The following is a 27,572-nucleotide window of genomic DNA, read 5'->3' as shown; positions in this document are numbered from 1 at the left end:
ACTGGAACATCTTGAGCAGTAGTATATTACTGTGCACATATAAATATAATATATAGTACTTATCTCCCTATGGAGTGTTCCAAAGGTTTAGCAGCCTCATTTAAGGATTAAAATAGTTTACTTCCGTCTTAAGTCATAAATAAGCCAAGTTTGTATTGGTGCTTAACTTGTTCAACCCACGTACTCTCCTTGTTGTGAGAGGAGAGTACAAAGTTGTCTTCATACTGCAGTGAGAGCTAAAGGTATCCTTTGCACGTAAATACCCTTTAGAAAAGGTTGTGCTAAATTAACAACAGGGGAAGTGTACCCAGGGAATTTAAGTTCTCAGATTAGCTCCATTTTGTATCTCCAAGTTGAGGAAAACAAACAAAAAAATCCTTTTTTTTTTTCTAAATAGCACACTGAAGGAGTACAGGGCACTGAAAGCCATGTTTTAGAAGGTATTTGGATGCCCAAAGCTCCAAATAGAGACCTTTGGATTACAAAGGACACCTTGCTGCTTTGACAGGTACAGAAGGAGGAGTTGCCTTTCAGTTTGTGTTGGGCATCTAACTTGGCTCCTCTTGTTATTTACGCAAAGTATTTATGTGTGTGCATTTTGCAGCATCTACTGAAATTGAAATGGATTTTTAAAATTTTGTTTTCAGTCTCCCAATATGAAACCCTTATCTGACCTAGCAATGCGTCTGAAAATCCGGTCCCTGTCACAGTTATTAAACTGTCAGGAGAATAGTATTCCATCTACTGCAGACTCTTAAGTGTACTCCACCATATTCCAAAGTATAGTATTCTCTGCACTTGAACTGTTTTTGTGCATATGGAAGTTTGAATTAATTTTATTATTTTGAAATGATTAGTGCTCATGGTTGGTACTGCAGGAGAAGATTTTTGTAGAGCAGCTAAAGCTGTTGCTAGAGGTATGGAAAATTCAGTATTCATCTCTTAATTGTTCCCAGTTACTGCTAGCTACAGGGGCTTGTTTCATTTTGGTTTAGAGAGAATGTGATTGCTTGTCCAACGGATACCAAAATTAAAACCATTAAATTAATTTCCTATGAAATACTGAGTAGTAGTTAAATAGCAAAGATTTGTAATGGTAATATTCTGTCCAACAGACTACTGTAATAGCATTTGTCATTGGTAACAATATTATATGTAAAAATTTAATAATACAAAATGCATATATGTTAATTGCAGTTATTCAAATATTGACTAACAGCTGTAAACTTAATTCCTAGTTTCTTCCATGACTGAATAAAACTCAGTTGACAATCTGTAAACATTTTAGAAACCAGAAGTGTTGTAATTTCTAGTAAAATATATACTTTTTTCATAATATCCTTTATTATCCATATAAAAGTTCATAAGGACTACAAGATCAGCTGAACAGGAGAGAATGAACAGAGAAGTGTGCCTTATTGGTGTGAAAATGTAGTTCCTTTGGTCTTTGTCTATATGATTGTTCAGTCAAATAATAAAGATTACGACCTGTAAACTAGCTTTGCAAGTGTAGTTGGAAATAAAAGAAGGTATAGTAGAAATATTTGACTTTTAAGATAGCATAGAAATTAGATGTATTTAATATATTTATATGTAAGTATAGTAACTCTTGAAATATAAGTCATTCAAAATCTAATTTCTCAGGGATTTTGTAAAAACCTTTCATTGACCCTCTGAAAACTCAGGAGGATGAAATCTTTTCCCTGCTTTGATGTGAATTTTCACACTTGTATTAAATAATGCAAATGGAGCAGGCTCAGAAGGAAAAAAAAAAAAAAAAAAAAAAGGAAAAAAAAGAAATCCGTTCTTCCTAAAATTATTTTTCTGATGTTCTAGTGCTCAGACTGACAAACTGATGTAAGTCCTGTTCTTTATCTGTTGATGTTCCTGGGGGACAGTATGCCACATCTTTTGAAACAAAAGGAGGGAAAAAACCTTTATACATCTAAATGAAGTGAAAAGCACCTGAACACATCATCCACATAATAAACAGAAGATTTAGATATTTTGTTTGTTTTGACCATTGAAAATTCATCAAATTGCCTTAAAGACTGACTAAAGCTTGAAAATTTGGAGAAAAACAGTTTATTTGATGGAGTGTTGAAAGATAATCAGTAAAAATGAAGATGAAAGAAAATGCTGAGGCAAAGATTCAACAATAATTCATTTTTTAGGTTTTCTTCCCATAGATTTTTTTTCAGATTCAAGGAGGATAGGAGAGGAAAGTAAATGTAAGTTTGAAAAGGAAGCTGAATGTTTTCATCTTTTCATTGCAATAATTTGAAATTGAAGCTCTGCAAAGACAAAGATAGAACTATAAACCAAGTGCCAACTCAAGGAGGCATCAGGAACTGTTGTGCTTATAAAGCAAAAGCAGTTGACCAGCTGTTATGTGGAGATCTCTGCCCTTAGTTAGCTATTGAGATACAGATTTGATTGAAATAGTTTTATTATCAATAAATAATTGTAATTATAAATCCAAATCTGAATTGACTAACCTTTTTGTGGCATGTACTATCCTTGGGAGAGAAGGATGTGTTTTCTGCAGTTTAACGGATATAATGGTCAGAGGTTAAAGCTCATCTGAATGTTATCCATGTGTCCATATTTGAAAATAAAATTCAACTGCTATCCCTGGCTCTCTCCTAATTCAAGTTTTTAAGCAGTATGAAAGGTGGACTAAAACTAAGATTTGGGGTTTTAAGTGGTTGAAATAATACTCTCAGTGGCCTACTTTGAAAGTAATTTTTGTCATTTTCTGAATAAATGCAGCAGAGTAAACTGATAAATAACAATCTAGTACAAACAATATCCAGCTGATCTCAGAATGCTAAGTAGTGCTGCAAAGCAGCTGCATTGCAAGTTGCAAGGAAAAGAATCAATAGGATGGGAAGTTTTATTTACTTTGCGAGTTCTTGCTTATAGGGTGTATACCTGATCTTGCTGTTATTTTGCCACAGTCACCTTGTATTTCACTGAATCCTAGTATTTAGAAATGGAAAGTGTTTCAAGCTGTGAGAATTTCAGGACAGATGGATTAACAGAGAACATCACTGACTTGCATTCTTTGAATACCATCTGGTTAGCAAATACTAGCAGCACAGAAGGAACATATGTTGCTTAGCTGGCCTTGTGTCTTGCCAGGAAACACATTAGACTGGCGTGGTCCAGGAATACATGCATCCAGTGCTGCAGGAACGGTGAAGAACTTCTCACGTGTGAGAAGTTATCACTGATGATTAAGGCAGCTTTGGGAAGATTTAATAGTCATTTTGAAATCCGAGGTAGCTTTTGATCTATGAAGCTAATGTATGTGGGACATGAAGAGTATGACTTGTGAATTTACCTTGCCAACACTGAGTGCATCCAGACTCTTGTTTAACTAACTTAAGGTCAGTTATTCTTTTGACCTGGATTTGAAATAGGAAGAAGGCCTTGTCTGGATTGGTGGAAGAAAAAACACGGGTTACACTGTGTGAGGCAAACTTTGTTCTAGGCTCCTGCTGCCCTTCTCATCAGGGAGTCTGGTTCCCTGACAAACAGGAACTGAAAATAAACAGAAAAAACATGTTCTGCAGGGAGGCAAAGGACGAAGCTGGTTCTCCTATGGTGTGGTTCATTCCCTGTTTTTAACCCATCCTCTTAAACCTTTTTCCAAGAGTCAAATCTTCATAGATGTGGGGCAGCCCCTATGCTGCTGGTGACCAGTGTGTGCCCAGCCTTGTTCCACAACGTAAATGTGACTCACTGACTACAGTAACAACATCAAGGTGAAGAGATTGTCCGCTCCCTGCCCGCTCACCAGCAAATTCATACCCAAATGTGAGCAAGTCTTAGCAAGGGCGAGTGAAGAGGGTTAGTGAGAGACTAATACCAATCTCCACTAGGCACATTAGATTACAGAGGAAAGATGTGTGAGCTCAGCTCAAGCCAGCTGTTTCATAAGAGTGTGATCTGATTAAAGCTGGGCTATGGCCTAGCTAGATGGGGCAAAAGATGGTCTAGAAGGTTTTGCCATTAATTTAAGGTGGAGCACAATCTTCTGCCAGCCTGTAATCTTTATCATTTATAGTTTGTGATTTCATTATTAAAGCGAGCTCTTTGCTGAAGCTCAGAGGCAGAATTTCTATCGATTATTATATAGCTAGTACTTTATCTTGGTTTTTTGTTTAAATATAAACTTGTTTATTAGCTGTCAAGCAGCCATACACTCAAGTGTATAAATAGCATTAGGAAAAAAATGCAGTTAACTTTTAAAAATCTAAATTCACTTCCTATGTGAATATAAATTTGCTTTGAATATTGTTAGTATTCAGCAGATTAAGCTGTTTCATTTTTTGTCAGGCTTTCACTTTACTACCTTTTTAACAGCAAGATAAAATATCCATTGAATGTACAATCATAATGAAATGGCACAATATAAATAGATGACTTTCATCATAATGCACTGGTTTTAGAAATGTTCGTAATTTAAACAATTATGTTCCTTGACTTTTCGCCAGTTAAGTTTAGTCATCTAGGGACTGTGAATTTTAATGAGAAAGCTGAATGGTCTTTTGCAGATATGATCTGTTGGCAGAGGTACAGTCAAACAAGGGAAGGTTTAATCTCTTCTTTTCCCCTTATTAAGTATCATTAAAAAAAAAAAAAAAATAAAAAAAGGAAAAAAAAAAGTAGCAGAAGGAACGAAACCCCTGTACAGAAAATGATTTATAACTTTATGTAGATTGAATATATTAAAAAAGACCTTTGCTTACTACCCCTTGAAATCAGTGCGATAGGCTTAAACGATACAAGAGATGTTAAACATACCCATGAGAAAATTAAAATTAGAAGCCAGCTGTAGCTAATAGCTGTTATACTCTGATTATTCAGACAGTTCTAATGAACCTTTTCACAAAAATTTTGGATCTGGAATCATAAAGTAAAAATAAATAAATTATAAAGTACTGACATAAGATGCTTTAGATGGTAAACTGTGGTCCATGCATCTACCTTTCAATGGACAAACCAGAACCCCCCTGGGGACTAGAATTAGATTAGCTAAATGCCTAACAGCTGTCTCACAGGCATGAAACTAGATAAAGCAACCAAGCTGTAAATCTGTGCAAACTGCATGAAAGGCTACATAATGCAAATTGATTAGTTTAGGACTTGCATTAATGTGGTTGTGAATAAAAATAACCCACCAACAAATCCTCTCCTAATTTTAACAGCTACTGAAGAGAAAAACTTAACAGATGGATCATTATGAGGTATGAGTCTACAATGAATTTACATTGTGATCAAAGGAAAAATACTGAATTAGTAATCCTCATGAAGTTAGAGTTCTAATCTCTGTGCGGAAAAGCAAATATTTGAGGTTTTAACTTGTCTTGATAGGTGGCTGTTGTGGAATGCCAAAGCCCTTTGCATTTTTAAAAAATGAAAAATAGGAACACCTAGTGATTTAAATTCAAAGATGGAATATGTGATGTGTTGCACATCTCAGTAGACATATCATAAACTATCGAAATGTAACCTACAGTGACTTTTAGGACTGATTGGTTTTCTGCAATTTCAAGATTATGACATTCGAAATTAAGAATGGTAGGAGCATTGACTTAATTATTTTGATTTCTTAAACCTACAGAACCTGATCTTAAATGCATTTCATAGTATTTCTTGTCTGCTCAAAATTGTATATCTTTAATTCAGTTTAATTTTATCACAGAAAAAATAAATTATGTTTAATGAGTGCTTAATTTGTAAGACGTTTGTGAGCTGTAAAATTTTATGTCATAACTAGTTGAGATGATAACCATGAGATGATAAAACCACAGTAAGATCAGTGACCTATATTCCTTCTTTAAATGCTATCCCTTCATATCATCTTACTCTTTATTTATGGACGACTACATTAATATTAATGTGGATTTGTTCTGTGCCACATACTGAAAGAAAGTGAAGTTTCCTCAGATTGTCAGGCTCTTGGCTGCAATGAGACTAGAAGCAGCCTCCCTGGATGAAGCGCTGAGTTCTCAAAGCTTTGGGCACTGTGTAGAATGCCTGCGTGATGTTTTTGAATGCAGATAGATAAAAAATTGTTCTGCTTATTTTGAGAGTCAGCCATAAGTCACGTAGCCATAGTTTGCATAAAAGTAAAGCCCAAGGTCAAAGGCGAGATGTACTGAATCAGGTGCTAATGCGGCCACATAGCTTCTGGCTAGGTAGAGCAAAAGCAGAATAAATTCATGCAGACATTTTTTCTGCAGCATTCCCTAAGTGCCCACAGCCACAGAGCTTGTAGATACCTATCTCGTCTATATGCACTGAAAATTTACCATCTGAGAGTTTGCTTATACACCTGGGAGGCCTGAGATAATATGCTTTATGTCTCTTTAATATAGGGTGCTATTGTAACAGAGCACCTGCAACCCCAGTTCTAAAGCCAGTCCCCTATGCAGGTGATACTCAAATGCTCATTTGACTGGAATCAGATTTGTTTCAGTGATAACAGTAGTCACTGATATATAAAAAGTCCTTGTCTCTCTGGTCCAGCAGGCACTGTATTAATACAGAATTTCAGTTGTTTTAATGTGAAGAAAGAAGTACAAAATTGTATTTCAACTTTCTCATTTCACTTGCATAATCAAAAATCAATGCAATTTGCAATACTTTGGATTTCTTCCAGTTCTTTTGTGACATAGAAATAAGTTGTTAATTTTGGATTGTAACTCATGAAAGAAAAAAGGTTACAACCTCAGTAATCTTTACTGAGGATAACAGTTAACATTTTTGTATACCAAACCTTATTTTAACGTGTTGGTTTGAGTATTTGTATACTGTAGTCCTGTTGAGGAGAAAATGTAGTCTTCTGCTTCTTAGAGAGTGTTTAAGCCATTGGTATGCTAGGTTTCCGCTCGGTATCTGAGTTCTTGTTTGCTGTATTTTGGGGAGTACTGCTTCAAGAATTCAATACAAATTAATGAAGACATTTGGAAGCATAGATTGTTCATTTTTTATTTCATCACACATAGCAAATAATGTTAGAGGCCATAAGATGCTGTAGACTTTTAAAATTTTACCTTATTCAACTCATTTTCTGTAGCAGTGGATTACACAGGTAGGTGTATATCATAGACTATTTTTTTGCCATCTTTCCTATGGATCAATGATTTTTTTGTTTCCTGGTCACAGAAGCTCACTGGCTGCCACTGCTTTCTTCCTGGTTAAGCTTTCTTGATCAAGCTAGAGGAAAGAGAAAATTATAGGAAACACAATCCTGTTGCAGCACTCCATGTCCTGAGCCCATAAAGCACTAAGGCTTCAGGCCATGTTACAAAGAATTTAAAGTGAAATTACAGGAAAGTCCCCTTTACACCAGTACTTCTTTCAAGGGTATGTTAATGGAGGCCCAGCAACAGCAGATTGAGATTTAAAGATATGGGTGGTATCTCACTCCTAGCAAAGGAAGCTGAGGAAACAAGGAGAAGTCTCGTCACCAACTATTTCACAAGTGAATTAATGCATTTGTGCTTTTATTAGATCTTTTTTTATGCTGAAGTGTAGTGTGACTTGGTGTTGGGAAGTTAATCAACGTTATCATGTGGGGATGCTGGACCAAAATACAGACATGCATATACACAGCTAATTAAAATTCTTATTTACTTAACCCACTACTATAGCAAAAAGAATACTTTAATGATGACCGTGGAGCTGCATGAGTGACAAAGCATGTCCTCTGTTGAACACGAGGGAAGATGTGCACAGATAAATCAAATGTGGGTGTTTCTATTAGAGGAGATAAGGTTGGGGCTATTCCTCCCTTTCTGTTCCTTCTTTGTTCTTATTTGTGTACAGTCTGTGACTGTCTTATACCTCCTTGTTATTTTCTGTGTGTGGGATATTGTGTCTATGTCATATACAACTTCTCTCTTTCTTTTTGTGCTATGCTAAAACCAGTTCTAGCCAGCTGTCAAGGTTTCATTCTTTCAGTGATCCATAGCAGGCCATTTGTGATTTGTAGTCTAGGGGCCTCTGGTATCATCCAGTATCTTTATTCTCTAGGCTTCTGCTGCTGTCTTGTGCTTGGTCTCTTGAGAGCCCTTGCTACACTTTAATCTCTGGTACCTTGTCTGTGATATACAGGAGGAACATCACTGTGTTTCTTCTGTTCGTTTCTGGTATCAGTTCTATTCTCCTGAGGCTTGCGGAAGCTTCCACCTGCTTGTTCTTCTGAGGAAAGGCAGAAAACAACCTGTGCTCCTGGTAGCTTATCTCAGTCAAACTCCAGAAGATTCTGAGTGTTTTCATCTTCCTATTTGATTGTGCATCATGCAGCTGGTAACTTGGAACATTTTGTTGAGAACATTTTTAAATCTGACTTTGTATGGGAAGGGATTATTCAGCCATTATATTTGCCGCTGTTGGTGTATGGGGTCAGGTCTGCCTTTGTGACAAAGTTTGAGAAAATGGTCCAATAAATGCAAGCTCTCGTATCTGTCTTCTTTCTTGTTAGAGTCAGTGACATTCTAGAATTGACTTCACAGGGTGATGAGTTGGTTACTGGACATATCCTGCTGGGCAAAGGCCAGGAAGAAATCCTAGCAAAAGAAGGGGGCATAAGAGAGATTCCTGCTTGTTGCTTGATGTGTTCCTTTAATGCATGTGGATAGCTTAAAACAGCTGTTTCTGTGCCTCAGATGGCTGTTAGCAAATGGCTAACACTCCCAAGTCACACATACCAATTTAAGGTCAATGAAACAGTGGTTATGTGGCCTCTGAAGTCCTTCCACTCCATGTGCAGTTTCTTGTTCTCTGTTAGGACGACCATGAATTCATCTCTGTGACTCATCTTCTATATGTGAGTATTAAAGTAGAAATGCTTTTGGGGAGTGATGCTGAAGGTATTAAAGTGTGATCTTGTGAAAGTAACTGATAGGAAGTGGGGGTTGTGAATAAATGAAAGGTTCTGTTCTACACCAAAACATGAATTACATACTGATAGATCAGAGAAATTAATGTACTAGGTTGTATTGAAGTACAATAGCATTTTCACTGTTCCTTGTACATAGTTCTTTGTAAAACTGGGCTGTCTGCACAGATAATGCACGTCCTTTTTTTTTTTTATGAGCAGCAAATGCCAATTTATGTCCTCTTCCTCCTTAGAAAACAGCTTAATTGTTTCCAACAGTCCAATTAAACCAGTCACAGTTGAGGTGACATTTTTCCCCAAGAAATACTGGAATGCTTGAATTTGATTCCTGAGATTTTGTCCAGGTTAGTTGTACTTGTATCTTGCATTGCTTGACTAGATTAAGTTTATTCTCTTCTCACTACTCTCTTCTACAGGTAGTGCATCATGCCAATATGCCCTTGATTTTTTTTTTTTTTTTTTTTTCCCAAGCTGGTGATTTGATGGATAGAGGAGAAATTGCCTTTTGCAAAGCATTTTGCTTTGAAGTAGACATAGTATAGACTGTAAAATTAAAGAATCTTGTGTATTCAAGCTTCCCATTTCCTTGTGTAAAAAGTCAAGATTTCACGTGTTGACTTCTTGAAAGAGAGAACTCCGTGGAGAGCCAACTTAATTCTGTCAGGCTAGCATTACTTTTTATGATTTAACTGTTTGAGTTTTTGGAGTCTTACCATGAGTTTTGATGACTATCTGTTGCAGTCCTTTATTTTTATGATCATAGAATCATAGAATAGTTTGAGTTGGAATCGGCCTGTCAAGGTCATCCAGTCCAAGCCCCAATAATGAGAATCAAAATCTAGTAGTTCTTCTGAGCAGAGGTTATCTTCAAGCAAAAAGTAGTTCCACAAAAGCAAATTAAACGATGTTTTTAAATTAAGCATATATACTAGTGATTTGCTAGTTTGTGGCTTAACTGGTTGGGGTTCCAAGTATTCAGATGTTCAGCACGATGGCTTATCTCAGTCACTCTCTTTGCTAGATATTATGCAGATTGTGTGGTAAAGACAGAACAGTAAGCAGTGTAGAATAAAATGCAAAGGAAAATGTAGCTATACTACAGTGAACCTTGTAAACAGAGGTATTACATAGTGAGCAAAATCAAGCGGTAAAAGTAGCTGTAAGAGAGTTAGCAGCTTTGTCTCTGGAATTAGACAGTCAGAACACTCATGCTAATTAACCACAAAATCTGGAATTGATACGGCTCTAAGAATGAGGGTATATCTTGTATTTGAGGATGGACAAAACAGAGTAAATCTGGGACAAACTTGAAAGATATGTCTTCCTCTTCCTAAAATAATTAATTTCATCAGTTTGTAATGCAGCCTTCAGAGGTATCAATCATGCTCTGTAGGCTTTGACACTATGTAGATTCTTATTTTTTTTTTAACGTAACTGGTGAAATACAGGGTGCATAAACTTCCCCAGTCATGTATTTTCATCTTACAAATGTCTAGCTTGACTTAAAATACCAAGGCTTTGGAGGGAATAGTTTGGTTTGCAACTTAAAATGTTGAAATGTGTAATTTGGAACCTGTAGATTTTGTGTGGCATTTAATTAAGTGATTAAAGATGCTTTCTATGTTTGATATAGTTGGAAAGAAAAAAAAAAAAGTATAAATAAAAATCCCATCTCAAAGCAGATTTCAACTCCCAAACTTTAATCTGTGAGGCTGTTATTTTGTTTATTAGGCTATACAATTTAGCACATAAGCATGTGGAGATTTTTGAATGTTAATTTTACCACTGGAGGGAGCCCCTATTCCATAAATACTGTAGAAAAAAAAAAAAAAATAAAGGATTATAATTTTAAGAGGAAAAAGAGTGCATTTTTATGATACAATACATTTTTCCTGGTGCTGACTTTGCATGTATGCAGAATTTTAACACTGGATTAAATAGGTACACCATTAGGTTGCTAGATGAGTGTAGTTCCAGAGTCTTCAACTTGTTTTTTAAGTCTTTGATTAGCATTAAGTTTCATTTTTCATAATAATAATTTTATAATCTAGGTGGACTTGCTAGTGTGTTTTTTCATCTTTTAAGACCTCTGACTTTTAAAATACGATCTTGAGTTAATCTGTTCTAAAGCACGGTTCAAATGTCCAGAAAAGTAACCAGTGTAATGCTGTTTGTCATCATCTTATAATAACCAGTTGACAGGCAAGAAGCTATTAAAGCCTTCTTGTCCCTTGTGGGTTATTTGATTTGTCATTCTCCATTTTTGCAGCCTGTGTACTCAAACCAATTTGTGATAACACAACCAGAAAGCTAAATTCTGTAAAGAGTTCATGCTGACATTGTTATTCCACACAAGAGGCCCAGTAGGGAGAGATAAAGCTATAATTCAGATAACATGATTAAATGAGATCTTGTATCACAAAGACTTTGGTGGATGAAGAAACATAAACATCTCCTCTTTTTATATAAATTAGAAGAAGATGCGGGGTCATATTGAAGTTGCATCTGCCATTTTTATTTAACTATTTTGCGGATAATTCAGCTGAACTGAGGCTTCGGGAGGTGGTTGAATTACAAGAGCTTCACTCGATACATATTCTAAGAATTTAGATTTACTTTGACAAGTAGTTTTTATTTCAAATATTTGAAGTGGGTCAGAGGAAAAACATGCAATGAGCTATATTTATGACAGCAGATACATTGAAAGTAAATTGCATAAGCCTGAAAGAGTTTTAAGTTTCCATAATTAAATTGATATTGATATACTGAATATTTTAAATAATCATTTTTTGGGAACTTGGGACAGCCTAGAATAGAATAGCCTTGCTTTTAGCAATGAGACCACAGACACTAACAGTAGTTTATAATGGAGCTCATTTCCCTACCTATTTTTTCCAAAATTTTCGTTGAAATATTTTGCATTTTCAATTAATTAGGTGACATTTCTCAGTTTGATAGTGGAAATGGAATACTCCTACTCAGTTTGTTCTTATTATTATATAAATGCAACATAGCCTTGATAGAATTAATGTTTGTGATTTTGCATGTGTGTATTAAACATGAGTGAGTGAATTTAGCTTACGTGTTGTATTTGTCAGAATGTGCATCAAGAAAACCTGTATTTATATGAAAGCTAATGTAGCAAAGCAAATTCAATGAAAATGTAGATAGAATTTAGTGTACTGAAGAGATTAAAGGGGAATTATCTTGTAAAGCCATATTGAACAGAGGTCAGAGGTATGTTTTAGAAATTATTATGTGCTGCCAAATCTGAGAATATTTTTCTTGAAAAATTTATTCTGACAAGTCATAGGTAATTTCATCCATTCTTTCTAGTTCGTTTTGCAAAACAAGTACTGAGATGATTACCTGGAAATTTTAAGGAAGAACATTGGCAAAATAGCAGATCAGGAAAAATAAACTGTACTGTAATTAAGTACAGATGAAGTTAGTGTAAGTATTGACATGAAGAGTTTGTGAATGTTTCGTTGGTTTCAAGGTAAATAATGGTTTCAGTGTTTCTATTTTTTTTGCACAGTTAGAAGCCTTGCTGCCTAGAACGTGCTGTTAAATGTGAAGGAATTCCATTTTCAAACAGCTTTCCCACCTCTTCTTAATATCAGGTACATTTATCCTCAGAACAGCTCTTAATGAACTCTGAAGTGAAGTAAATAGAGTATCTGGCTTCTGTAGCCTTCTTTTGATGTAGACATTTCAAATTGTTCAACCAAAGAGTTTCTTTACATTAGGACCAGGTAGAGAAACTGAGCTGAAGAAAGCCCAAATCAAAAGTGGTATTTTCAGAATCCTGGTCCAGCTTAATTCATTAGCCTACAGATCTTGGTCACCATCTGTACATCCTCATATACTGTGGGAAATCACAGCTTAAACCTGCTTAATGGTGCTTGTGCTTTACATCTCTAAAACCTCTTTTATTTTATTGAAGTTGCTGTATGTTATTCCTCCATCTCAGCAGTGGTTTTGGTCTTCCTTCTTTAGTGGATGTATAGAAAATCAGTATTGGCAGTGTGTTCAATATTATCTTTGCTTCATAAGTATTCTAGCAAAAGATCAGTTCTAAAAAGAAAAAAAAAAAAAGGAAAAGAGATCTGAAAATGCAGACAGTGAGACAGTGTACTGGAAACTGTCATTTTTTCAGGGAGGAGATCCAGGAGAAGCCTCTGTGACCTTGATGCCAAACTAGGTGTTCCAGGCAGTTTTCCTGGTTGAGCTAATGACTGTGTCTCTCTTTAGAAATTTAATGTAAAAATCTTTCCTTTTTTTTTTTTTTTTTTTTTTTTGGGGCGGGGCAGGGAATAACTTTTGGGGTAGAGCAAGGAAAAGAATTACCCATGACATTTTAAAAGGAAGCTCATACCTAAAGTATCTTTCTAATCCATGGGGTATGTAAAAAGTAATTTTACAAGTCCTTGCTTAATTATTCACGTGGTGCAATACTGAGCTTTCATTTTCTGAGCAGAAGGAGGAGAAAAGCTGGAAAAAAAAAAAAAAGGAAAGAAAATCAGATCGAATTGAAGAAACTTTTCCTTGCAAAGGAACAGGAAAGCCATATGGGGGAACTGTATATCCCAAATACCAGGAAATCACAGTAGATACATGCTAATTAATTATCCCACAAGAACAAATTCATTTCTATATTTGTCTTTACAGTTAATACACCCTTGAGAAATTGCAATCTCTTACTATTGAAAAAGAGTTTTCTTCAACAGCTTTTTATCTAGCAGCTATTAGTGATTTCTTTTAGGACCAGACATTTTTGATTGGTCTCAGACATTCTTTGAAGTTACAGTTCTAAACCAGGAAGATGTAGTTGTGTGTTTATTTTTGCTTCTGTTGTCTCTAGTTTGCAAGTATGCTTATGTAATTAAACAAAACAAAACAACATACTGGACACAGTTAGAAACATGGAAAAGTCAGTTGTAGCCCCAAGTGTTTTTAAACAGATTAGATTAACAAAAATTACAAAACCACACAGATTTTCATAATCATGACTGCTTTGAAATGGGGTCCATCTTTTTGAAACACCCTATAGTATTTGGAAATGTATTGAAGACTTTTAACTGAACTGTTTATAAAAACATAAACATTAAAATAAATTATCTGAAAATGTTTACAGTAGTATTAAGAATGTGTTGATTTGATTTTTAAATTGCAAGAGGGGAAAAAAGAAACAAAGCTTATGTAACAAAAGAGCCAAATTGAAAATCAAGTTATGCAGCCATCTACAGGACATATTTTAATGACTATCACCAAACTTTATATAGATTTTGAATCCTTTAGAAAGCTTACTATTATTTACAAGCTGACCTTATTAAGTGGCAAAGAAAGGCTGGGGCTTTAGTACCTAGATGATTAAACAAAACAAAACAAAGGCGATGTTGATGAGAAATTTGGGAAGTTATATGAGCTGTTCTTTGTGACTGTGAAGTAAGTATTCTATAATGGATACAAATACAGCTTTCTGTTTTCAAGAAAGCAAGCATATTAAAGAGTGAAATCAAGGTGTCAGATATTTAACTTCATGCAAATAAGCCTGTTTCAAAATAGCAATAAGATGATAGAAACTTTAAAGCACATGGGTCTTTAAAAAGACTGTAGCTTAAATAACAGCTATAAGGCTTGCTTATTAGCAGACTAACAGCACCTTTCTCTTCCCTCACAAATTATCACTTTATTCTTCTCTTTGACACTAATGCAGATTCTTTTTACTAAAAAAAAGTTTCCCGAGGTCTTCATAAAAAGCGCTAAAAGCCCCTAAGTAAACACTGAAGGAAAGGGATTTTTAGTTACCATTGAATATCCCTGTCTCTTAGTGGCTGGGGGCACCATCTCTTGCTTTGCCCCACACAGGGGAGTTCTGCATCTCTCTGTCACCTGTGCCCTACAGAAGTGATACAGAAGGATAGGGACAGAAGAAAATCTCAGCCGTTTGTCCCTAGACTGACCCAAAATATAATTTTCATCTTTACAGTGCCCAGCTAGGTTTCAGGAATATTTCATTAGAGAGTAGAAATATGTTTTGTGGCTAGAAAATGGTGATATTGCTGATTTAGAGTACATTACTTATGTGGCTACTATGAAGCATTTATCGTATCATGTAAGGAGACCGGGGAGTTGTTTTTTTGACATTTGCAGAATGTCTGCTAAGTTTGGAATCTTCGTATATATTACAGCACTTACTGATCTGGGTCCCACTAGACGGAAGCCATTACAGAGTGTGTAGCAAATAGCCTAAGAAATAGTTCTGCTGTGGACAGAAATAGTTCCGTGTTCCTTTGCTTAATTATTCCCACTGGCTATTGTATACTAACACCAGGTTTTGTGTAGTCCTATGATGAGCTGGATCAGGGAACTGATTTGGTTGAAAATGAAAATATTTTTTTTAAAGTTTCCGGTTTTATAAATTCCCTAATCCACCTTGGCGACAGATGTGTTGTATTTGAGCACCAGAGCAAGGGAGGCAGTAGGGGTTAGCGCTGAGTGGGGAGATTAGGAAGTGGGGAATTGAGATTGCCTCACATTACAGAAATGCAGGCTTTTATTGGATTAAATTTACTACTTTGTCAAGAACCGGAACAGAGAGGGTAAATACAGAAAGCCAAAGAAAACATACAGGGTTTCTATGTGGAAAACCTGGTTGGTTGGCTTTTTTGTTTGTTTCATCAAAACTGAAACAACATTAAACCACACATCTGAGCTTTTTTTCACTGTTAACAGTTCAAACTGCCTTGCTTTTAGGAATCATGAAATTTATTCTGTTGGAAGGAGCAACATAATTTTCTGTGTTTGCTCTGTGTTTTTCTAATATCCACATGATTAAACTTTGGTGGCTTTCCTCAGAGTCAGGGTTCTTTCTTGAAATTTCCCATTATTCCTTCAAACCTTCACTATTAAAAATAGATGCTAAAAAGTCGCAGAGTTTGCAACCAGCAGTATAGTAACTATGAGGTACTTTGGCAGCCACTGTGGTCAGGAGTTCATAGTTCTTGTGCTCCTATATGCAGTGGTGTTTGTACTGGGATAGTTGAACCAACATCAGCAACAATCACAAATTTTTGAGAAAAGACCTACTATGTCATTGTTAGTGATTCTTCAGGTGTCAGGAGAATGTGTTTGCTGATGCAAACATGCTACCTAAGTAGCAACACAGTGATGAAAGATGACAAATGAGGGAAGAACAAAACCACAAAACATTTAATTTTTTAAAATGCAAAATAAACCACCCATAATCTGCATTAAGAAGCATCAGAGGATTTTAAAGTAATTGAAAAGTAATTTAATATCTTTTCCCATAGCCCAGTCTTTGCAGTGTCATGTTGTTAAGCAATAAATAATGGAATTTTTGCAGGAAAGATATCTTATGCTTTCAAGTCAGTGAGATAAATCTAACCACATGGATTAGGAAGTCATCCTTATCTACTTACAGTCTAATTTCCTGATGATACATAGTGTGTGCTGTTGTCATTTCTTTAATATGGTAGGAGATGAAGAATCCATCAGTCATTTTGAGATTACCTTCAATAAGGCTTTCAGAATGCTCTTTTAATGAGGATAATTTTTAATAGAAAATTGTGTACAACTGCCTGACATGAATGATGAAAGATCACTGAAGAAAAAAAGCCAAGTATTGTAACAAGAGCCTACTTGCTATCTGTTACTTCGGTCTTACTCCACATGTCTAATCCATAATCTTACTCCACATATCATAAAAATGCATTTCTGCAGATCAATGGAAACATGCACGTATGAATAATGAAGAGCTATTGATAATGGATTCAAATATCAAATATAGCAAATCATCATATTAATGTGTTTGAAAATTATGACCACTTCAATGGCTTACAAGTGTGGCTTCTTGGCAATAAAAGCTGATGATTTGTGCATAACCTTTGGTCTAGTACTATTTCCTTTTTTATATTTTAAAGTGGTTAATGCGTCAGATGTTGTGTGATGCCCCTCAATGTTCCTGCTGCAATTGGTTTAACGCTGGTTTGTACATCTTATACTTTTTAATTGAGCCACTGCCATACCGTGCTTTTTCAATAGAGTGAGTCAATAGTACAATATATTTGGAGAATCACTCTTTATTACAGTTCTGAATACTAGGAAGGCAGATTGGAGAGTTGATCAGAAGAGGAATAGATTTTGTTCCTTTCAATAGTTCTTCGCATTCATCTCCTTTGTAGGTAAAGTGTGCTGAGATTATAAAATCCTGTTTTGCCTCGTGAGTAGCAAGAAGTAACGGTCTCTTACCAGGAATACGGACTGATCATGTTACGAAAGGATTTATTAGGTCTGGTACTTTTTAGCACTTGGTGTGATTGTCACAAAGTTAATTATATTAAAAAAAAAAAAAAAGTGGAAAAAAAAATCAGGTGGCCTTTTTAAATTGAATGCAGTGCTGCATGACAGTAATGGCTACTGAAATATGTTTCAACTGAGAAGGTAAAATCTGGTAGCTTTTTATATAACCAGGAAATCCTATATAATGTCTATATAACATTAATTCATTTATGTAATGATGTTGTGACTAACTAGTCAATATTCTTGAGTATTAAATAGGAATAAAAAGCAGGCCCCTCCCTTTCAGCTTTCACAGTTTTCAATGCAAAACAGCTGTATTAACTGTGAAGACAGCAGCCGCTGTAAAGGTATCAAAGAGCAAGCAATATAGTCACAAAGATAACAAGAGATTGATCCCTTGTGTTTTCTCATGAGTATATATTCTGCCACTTAGATACCTTTACATTCAGTCAGGAATAATTTATGAAAATAAACTATTCCGTGTCAAGAGGACTGTATTCATTGAAGTGATATGGCATGGCAGACAGCAAAATGTTTTTCTTTTAATATGTCTGTGATGCTTTTATTTTTTTTTTTAATCTGGTAAGGAGCAAATTATCTCATCAGATGACTGTCTTGTTGGTGTCACTTTTGATGAGCCAAGTGTGAAGGTTTTGTCGTATTTTAAAACTCTTCTATATTTCTATGTAAAAGGAAAGAAAGAGGGGGGCAAAAAAAAAAAAGTAGCACCTCTCAGACACAATGAAAACCTGGCACCCTCATTTTCAAAATATATTGATGGCATATCTAAAAACATTTCGGAATGATAGTAGAAATAATTGCACAGAGTCTAATTGTTTCTTTTTTCTATTTAAAGTGAGGCAGACAAAAGCTGAGTATTTTTTTTTTATTTTGAGATTTATGCTGTATTTTGAATAATATGATGGTTACCTTGTTATAAACAGTATAACAGAGTTTACCCTGTAATATTATATTTGCTTTTATTCCCTAAAATATACATATAAATATATATAAATATATATATATCTAAATGTAGTAGCGGATTGGAAATATCCATTCATTCACACAACTGAAGAGTTCCGCCTTATTTTTTATGTTGATTTGGAAAGAGGCTCACACATACTTACATCAATAACATCTGCGTCCTAGGCATATCACATGTCTCATTTGTGTCTTTTCATCTACTGTGTGTTTACATTCATAAAAATAAACAAGTGTTGGCAGAATATAAAAAGTGTGCTGAGTTAGTTTAGTTATTCATAACGAGCGTAGCTATGAATAGTGTTAGCCAGCTATAACCCCTGTATGGTCTTATTGGAAGCCGCCTGCTAGTGTATGTATCTTTGAATGCAATAAAAGAACCTCAGGATTTAGCTAACCTCAAGCACACATCAGAAGTCTCTTTTCCAGGCTAGCCTGCAGGACTCGAAGGCCAGATTTGGAATGGACATGCATCATTTTGCTTAACACCTTCTGCTCAGGCATAAGGAAGTATAATGAGACCTTCTGTCTCAGGAGCACGCTGTGCCATTCTTAAGACCCTGTGATTGAGATTCCTGTATTTTCCCATGTTTCAGTATTTAATTACCATTATCATTAGGAAGATTTTCCTGGTATTAACCTTAGGTCTTTTTGCCATAGACTAAAATGATGATTCCTCTCCTCCTTACTAGACTGACATGGAGAAACAGCTCTGACATGGGACAAGAGCTGATGACATTTCTCTTAAGATTTTATGACAAGGAGATTAACATCTGTATCTTGCAAAAATAATTTGTTTGTTCACAGATTATAAAAAACTTAATTTCTTGAACTTTTCCCAGGAGATCTGGTTGTAGATCCCTTCTTTGGATGAAGCAGCTCGTCAGTAGCAAGAAAAGCTGACAGATTTCATTACCATTGACAGGAATTGTACTCCTGTTAATAAATCTAAGAATAAGGTTTGACTTATTTGGAGCAGCATTGCAATACTGATTTGCATTCAGCTATTGCTCACTGTGAAAATGCAATGACTACAGAGTTTTTGGTCTTGGTACTTGTGCATTTGTCTTCTTCAGATTTATTGCTCTCCTTAGCCAAACTTTTGTTGAATGCTGTGTTGATTTCAGAACGTTCTTCAACTTGCCAAAATCATTTGGAATTTTGACCTTATTCACCAGGTATTTATTCTGATTTGAAGCTCTTGACATTATATGTATTTCCTTATTTCCTTGCTGATGTTGCCCAGTGGAAGCTCTTTTGAGACACCTTTTGTATGTGACTGTCAAACACTGGTAATTAGCTTTTTGGTGCAATTTCATTTTTTGAGCTTTTGACCTTATCTCATGCAAGTGGCCTGTATACTTAATTTTCTTAGCTTGAGTATGCTTATGGTGGGGGATACTGAAGCTTCATTGAAGTTTCTGATCAAATGCCACAGTATACATTCAGCTGTTAGCTATTAGAGGCAGAGAAGGTAATTATCTCAAACTAATTCTGATAAAAGTCATTTAGTACCTCTGTCTCTGTCTCCCTTTTACATATCATACGTAATCTTTAGCACATCTTGCTGATGCAGTTGTCAGGCCTTCTGCTGTCATGGGTTGCTAAAAGGTATTTTCACTGAATTAACATCTCACAGATCAAAGCTTTAATATTAGCAGATGTTCTCCATAATGGGCTGCAATCACTTTATACCATTAGTAGGACATCTTGAGCTCTGTCAGGATTTGCCGTGCAGCTTTGGGTTATGACTCGCCTCTTTACATTCAGATGGTCCAGTGGTCAGAGTGACGGCTAGTATGCTCATGTCCTGCAATTTGCTTTTGGCATTGGTACAATAATTTATTGCATAAGAACTCCTTTAAGGATTCATTATAAAGCTGTAGAAGTATTTTTAATAGTTAATAGAGAGCTGCATGCAGCTTTTATTATTTTTGTTGAAATATAATTTTTTTAGAAATTGTTGAAGTGGAACTAATGTTCCTTCTGAAAGCACAATAAAGGGGCCAGACTTATCATATACATAGATGCATATATTGGGGGTCAAAAGAGTCAAAAGGCAGAAAAAAAAAAATAATGCTGACATTTGCCAAATTGCATTCATTGGGATTTTTTTTTTTTTTTTAATTAAAGAAACAGAAACATAAAATGTTCAAACACTGTCTTGGAAAACATGTCAGAAGGTGTCAGAAGGTTGTTGGTAATCATAGGTGAATGAGATTAAGATTTACTTTATTCTCTGAAGGTTTCTTTGACAAAGGCAGTGCAACAAAAGTTGTGTTTGTTCAATATTGAAAGAAAGGTATATGTTGGTTTTGCTCAGATATCATATATTAACTTCTACATTTTTTACTATATTAAGGTATCCACAACACATACAGGACAACTATTGGATCTGGAATTTTGTTTGTTTTGCTTTTTGTTTGGTTCTCCTTTTGGCCTGTAAATATTTTTCCTCAGTATTTACTGTTTGAGGGAAAAGCTACACTGCAGTACTTTTTCATTGCGATTGCAGGGAAAATGGTTTCAGCAGCTCTCTTCCTGATTCCCTGCCAGCTGGAGGCAGCAGCTGCTGGTTCCCCACCCCTCCAGCTGCCTCTAGAGCTGTGCTGGATTTAGCAGAGTTGTGGTACCATGGTTGAGAGAAGCAGCCGATGAGGATGGCTTTGCTAATGTCTTCTGAAGTTTTGGACCGCTGCACTAGAACAGTCCTTTCCACCTGGAAATATTCTGTCTAAAAGAGAATGTTCAGCAATTATATGTTCTGTGTTATATTTATTCTTATGTTATGAATCTCATTGCAAAACTGTGTGCTATACTGCAATGCAGGAGGGAGTATAATATTAATTAACAGTAGAGATGGCTTTGCTGTAAGCAAACTTGGAGTTTTCTAAAGGAGCATTTTCTGTACATAAACAACTATAAAAGGCAATCAGATTTATAGTTGGAAGAACTGTTGGCCTTGAGTGGTTATGTGTTCTTTAGCAGAGAACACATATTTGGTCCTTGAGCATTTTTTTTCAGTTGAGTTAATGACAAGCTCTATTAAAAAAAGATTGCATGCTTATATCTTGTTTGGCATTGAAATGAAGATATGGGATCAGCACCAAGGTACTTGTGTGAAAGTGGTTCAGAAAATGGGAAGGTAGAATCTAAGGGTAGTTATTTGGATGTGATTTTAGTGGGGATGCCTCTCATTTTGAAACTAGGGGTTAGATGAGGAGCCACAGTATTTGCTAAATGTGGAAGTGTTAGGGGAAGAAGACTGACAAAGTCAAGGCTGGCATGGATTTTGCTGTTTAGGTTTATATAATGTTGTTGGGTTTTTTTTGTATTTTTTTTCCTGTTCCTTTTAGTTATATTATTTTATATCATTTTCCCTTAGGTATATCTTTCTTCCTTCTGGTGTCCTCCTGTCTGTCATATGTAGGCTGCACTCTGTTCCTACATTTCTTAAATCTCCACACTGATATTGAATAGATCTGTGATTTATTCCAAATCTCCCTTTACCAACAGAAAGCTCATTGTCTGGAAAAATTCAGTGTCTACTGTAGCTACCTGTGCTTTCCTCACACTTGTCTTCCTTCATCACCATCTTCCATTCACAGTCCCTCATTCACCTCACCTTTCAAACACCTCCTGATGAGAACATTAAATGTGGAAATAAGCTAAGTCTATAATGGATAGAATGCAATGGATAGAATTAGGAAGGGAAAAAAAAATGGCTGTGGGAGATGGATGAGTGGAAGAAGCAGTGATTTCAGGGAGGCTTCTTGCAGCTCTGCTCCTTAGTAGCTTTCACCTCAGCATCTTTTTAGTAGTCATTTGCTGTTTTTTTCTGGAGAAACACTTCTGAGATCTGGGTATGCAGGCGACAAAAACGCATCTGATGTCAAAACCCACTGGCATAAGAGGTTCTAAGCTAAGAAGGTAACATCAAATGATGGAAATAATTGTGTGGTTTCTTCAGCTTCCCTTTAGAACATGAAGCTCTTCACTGTGTTTAAAATTTGAAGAGCCCTCTGACTGAAAATGTTTGTCTGGCTGTCTGGAATTTGTAGATTGTGGTTCATTGGCTATTGAGACTGAGATAAACACTGACATTTTAATGAAAATGTTTTAAAAGGTATATTTGATTTTAGCACATTTCCTAAGCATGAAACACCTTAATAAGCAAATATTATGGAAGATCGATCTGTGTTCTGAATATATCGTGTTAAATATTAAAACAAAATTCAGTCTTCAAAGTTTGAAAGATAAATGTATAAACCTCAGCATGACCTTAAATATGACACTACTATCAGTGCCTTTATGATAAATTGCCAAAAGCAATAATCTCTATCTGTGATCAGATATGGTCACAGGATCTCTGGAGTTAGATTTCTGCTTATGCAGAGGGTTCCATTCAGTTTATCAAAAAAGTGGATTTAAAAGCAGAACACAATCTATTAAGATGCAAGACCTGGCAAGCTTTGTGTTTCTTCAGTAGTATAAAATCTGAACTGCTTTAGTTGTTGATGGAATTAAGCTTTTCCCCAAATGTCTGTGATATGACTGACTTTTTCAAGAGACACAGAAAGCTGGCAAGTGGATAAAAGAGGAAAATGTTTTTAAATACTTTGCTTTAAAGTACAAAGTGGTATATGTGTGTGTGTGGAGGGGTGCTAAATGAATGCCTGGATATTGTTAGCTACTGGAATTGGCAAGCACTCATCTCTGTGAGTTTCACATTTTTTTACCAGGTTTTTAAGCTTCAGAATTAGTTATGAAAGGGAAGAGTGGGAATCTGCAGAGGAAACTTCAGAGCTGTCTCAGTCTCAGTCTGGAGAGAAACCTGGGAGACGTGGTTGCACACAAGAATGTTTTTGCTTGTTTAAGGAAGAAGCTGAGACAAGTGGCCTACTAAATAAATAAATATTGTAGCCATTGCGATGATAAAGAGAGCAGATTTGCTGTATCTATCTGGTAGAGAGTGGGATGGTTATAAAGGTGAGTCAAGCAGGGCTGGTGAGATTTCTGGAAGTCATTCTGTCAGATCTGCTGTGTAGGAACAGACAAACAAGAAGAAGAGTCAGCTCAAAATCTGCAAATATTCATGTTTTTAATCATATGTTTCCATTTCTGTTTAAGTCGGTAGAGAGACTAATTTTCACCTGGTGTCCTTGACTGAGACAACAACTTTGGATCAGCCCCCTTACAATGCGTTAGGTCTCTGCTACACCAGATCTCCAATCTGCTTTTCTTGTAATTACTTTTTAAGAAGTCATCACACATTTATTGCTGCTTTGATTCCTAACATGAACCTAATAGTGATTTGATTTTGGATGGTTCTGAAGAAGTTTTTCTCAGATGGTTTAAGTTTTTCTTAATTGCATGTTGTACAGAAAAAATATCTTTTGAAATCTTTTCAACAAAGGAGTGCTCTCTGGTAGTCAGTCTAGCACTTAATATTATTAATTAATTTATGAAGTACAGAGTGGCACAAATTATTGTTTACTTTAGTTTTAGCACTACTCATGATGGATAATAAAATAAACAAACCTGTATGGCTGTTGAGCATTTTAAATGCTTCATTTAAAAAGTAGTTATCTTCCTTTTTTGAAATGGCAACATGCTTATTTTAACAATATTGATTAATTAGGTTTCTGCTTAATGAGGAATATGCAAGGTGGAGGATATCTGGCTGTGTGCTGTATGAGGCACTCATTGAAGTGAGGCCTGAGTTGAGTGCAGCATGTTCCTGCCTGTACACCTTGAACATGTATTTAAATCCCTGCAAGTTCAGAGTCTCATAGACAAAACACAGATGGGAGATGGAAAATGTTGATATTTAGCATGTGGGGAAATGAGAGATGGCTTTTTTACAGGCAGAAATAATTATTTGAAAAACAATACGAAAAAAGGTTAGGTGCATGAGATCACTTTGAGCTTCTTGTAGCTATTTCTATGTAATTCAAGGATACTTTACTTCATATTTTCTAAACAGATTTGCAAACTCTCTGAATTGGCTGTCATGAACTGTAAATGATCTGCTTCTTGAGAAGGTGTGTCTACCTATTTTGTATATGTTAAAGCAATTTAGGATTTCATGGTGTGTGAAAGCACTTGTAAGAGGACCTTGCGGAGAAGAAACCATGATTTTTAAAAGCTGTTTTGTGGTTGATACCTTTTACATTGTTGGAACTTGCTTTAGGACAGGGCTGATGAAGGCAATATGAATCTGTGTGCATTACTATTTTTTGCACTGATCCTAGTCCTCATAGAAATAGATTTACTCACAAACAGGGGTAAGTCTTTAAATTAAATGGGATTATCTCTTTCTGTTGCCTTAATCTTGTCCTTATGAGTTTGTGTAAATCTGCTTCCTTCGTTGTTATGCATCACACAAAAGGTACTAAAAATAACGGTTTAATTTTTTTTAGTGCATACTTAAACAGAGATAAAAAGATAAAGTATATTTTCTTTTTATGTAACTCCTGCTGGGCTGATATTACTCCTTTTTAATGTCATTTTGTGTCAACATACCCAGCAAAAGCTGTAGGATCTTAAATACCACCCACACAAATAGTCTCTGATTCCTGCAAGGAGTCATTTTCCTTAAGTATCTATCCAGCAGATGGATCACATTTTCCTTCTATGGCAGAAACAGTTGAAGCAGGATGGAGCCACAGGAACATCATATTACGCCATAGTTTCGGTTCATTTTACTTGCTATCTTCCTGTAACTTGCATAGCGTCTTGAGACATTAATGATCTTCCTTTTTTAGTAGCAATAAAAATTTTCCTACTGTGTTGTGTTTTCCTTTGTTTTAAAACTCTTGTCTGGCTTGGAAATTTAATATGAAGGACTTTGGTCTGAGCAGCCAATCTTAAGTTCAGATAAGAATGGGAAAAGGTTCTGTTGCTGGACTGAATCATTCTTTTGGCAAAGAGTTCATGGAAAAAACAGTTATACAAGCTTCAGCTTTCAAATACAGGCAAGATGCTATGATAATAGTGCATGGAAAAATGGAGAAGAGACTTACTGCTCTGCAACTTTGCTAGGTATACATGCATGAAGCGATATTATGCTATTTTAATGGAACTTCGTTGATTGAAATTGTACTGGTTTTTTTCCCTGTCAGGATACCATGAATGTAGGCTGCCTGGACTAGCTGCATTCACTTCTCATTTTAGCCAGCAGAACTGCAAAGGCCTGATGTTGAGACTGGCTAGTACAGTCTTAATGACTAGATTGTGAAACAGGTTTTTCATGGGAGATGGAAACAAAGCTGAGCTGACAAGCATTGCATAGTAAATGAAAATGAAATCTTTTTAACCTGTCTCATGGCTCTGTAATTCCTCTGTTTTCTTGCCAAAATTCATTTTCTACTCATCTAATTCCAAAGATCTTAGCAAGCTTAGGATTTTCATCTTTTTTTTTTCTTTTTCACAAGCAAATTTCCCCCAACTTTTTTTGATAACGGTAACTGCCATTTATGGATTGATAGTGTATATTTGCCTGCACCTGCTTTATTTTTTTTTTTAATACATTTCAAGATTAGCAGCATGAAGGCAGTACATTTTAGTTTCTAATCCTCCACCATGTATTAACTCTGTACTGTTGAAACTGCTAGTAGTTATACATAAATTAGTCTACAGCCTGCCACTGTGAGGCTTGTAAGCTAGTATTTCTTATATAGGGTCAGTTAAACAGACAGGAATTTTCCCAAGACAGAAAGATTTTTTTATGACTAAATAATTGCCAGGCCTGATCATTACATTATACTTCTTGAGAGACAGGCCCAGCTTCAATTCTCATTCCAGTGAGATCCAGTGATGTTATCAGTAAAGTCCTATGGTGAAAATGAGAGGAGATCCAAAGGATCCTTGATCCTTTTATGTAAAGAAGGGCAGATGAAGTATTGGAGTGTGCTTACCTTGGGAGGAATATAGAAAGGGCAGGAATAAAGTGCTTAATGCCGAGTTTTATGGGATCAAAGCTGGGGCATGGCCAGTTGGAGAAAGGAAAGAAAAAGGAATGGAGAAGAAAGTGAGAAAGCTCTGGAACACAGCCTCATGGCAATAAGGATACGGGGAGAGACTTAAATAATGAATGATCAAATTATGGGTTTAATATTGCCCTGTACGACAATGTATTAATGAAAAGAGATGAAGATCTGGGGCATGGATACCTGGGGCACAGCAGGGCAGGGGAGCCACTGTACACCCTTGAGGGATTAAGTACTGCCCCACAGTCATCTGAGAGAGAGGGAGGGACAACACTACTGAAAGGTACTATTTTTATCATCTTAGTATTCCAAATAAAAGTAGGAGATCTGTTTTTTGCGCCCTCCCCCCCCTTTTTTTTTTTCCCAAAGCTTTTAAATCTGTGAAAACATCTGGACTTCAGTACAATTGCTCCTTGTATGGCTGAAGTGAACAGTATCCATTTCCTATAGAAACACTGGAGTGACTGTGATAACTCTGTTGCTGCACTCTCTTCGTTTTCAGAAATGCTTGAGACAGTACTTCCACCCCATGAGGCTTTTTTGGAAATGTCTTTTTAATACCTGGAAATAAGTTTGTGAAAGGAACAAATTTAAGGAGGAACTACTTCAAGATATGGCAAATTCATGTTTGGGAATAGAATATCCTCTCTCAATATTCTTTGAAGATTCAAGAACTAGATTGCAAATCTCTTTGGTTTGTAAACATCTTCCTGTCATTGTCACTGGGGCACTCTAGAGCCCTTTTCGTAGTGACAAAATATAGTAATCACGGCTTTTCTTTGCTCCTTGGAAAGCTACTTGGACCCTAGTTCTGCTGTTTTGATGTTAGCTAGCCACCACTAAATTTTATAATGTGCTTTTAACATATTTTGCACTACTGCCATCTCATTTTCTTTTCTTATTAGCTCCTCAGTTTCTCTTGGGGAAAGACAAAAGAAGATGCAGGTAAATTTAAGGTACAGATGCTTTAACTGTCATTTACAAATGTCTTTCTAGAAAAAGTGTGTTTGCTTTTCTGTTCTGAAATGCTATATGGAATTATTCTCCCATCTTGCTAACACATGAAGTGTGACTGTGCCCTGTCCCACTGTAGTAGCCATGCATAATGCATTAATTTTGCCTTAAAAAGTTCCCTTGCATTAGAAACAATACACAGTTACACACTGCATCAAATAGTGTAACAGGGGAATGAGGGCAAATAAAACTACTTAGAATAACTTAGTTTCTTAAAATATTTGTTTACAGTATGAATTTCAATAATTAATGTAAGGATTAAAACATTTTGCTTATCTTCTTCTTGCAGCAGTAGGGTCAGCACCTATAGCTACACAGAAAGAGGGCAGAAAAGCTTCCAGACA

The 27,572-nt window shown here is 35.8% G+C and overlaps 1 protein-coding gene and 1 long non-coding RNA gene across 5 annotated transcripts in view; both read left to right on the top strand.

Annotated features, from left to right (window-relative positions):
* ZNF385D (zinc finger protein 385D) overlaps positions 1–27,572 on the top strand; it is a 428,245-nt gene that overhangs the window by 187,565 nt on the left and 213,108 nt on the right. The window lies entirely within an intron of this gene.
* The window catches only part of LOC135578468 (uncharacterized), a 40,270-nt gene continuing 21,549 nt past the window's right edge, over positions 8,852–27,572 (top strand). The window contains exon 1 of the long non-coding RNA XR_010470114.1: positions 8,852–27,170. This is a non-coding gene — a long non-coding RNA (uncharacterized LOC135578468). The remainder of the gene's footprint in view (positions 27,171–27,572) is intronic.

This window comes from Columba livia, chromosome 2 (genome assembly GCF_036013475.1).
Source record: "Columba livia isolate bColLiv1 breed racing homer chromosome 2, bColLiv1.pat.W.v2, whole genome shotgun sequence".
Taxonomy (NCBI): Eukaryota; Metazoa; Chordata; class Aves; order Columbiformes; family Columbidae; genus Columba; species Columba livia.
The sequence above is the reverse complement of the archived record's forward strand: the minus strand, read 5'-3'. Positions and strand labels throughout refer to the sequence as shown.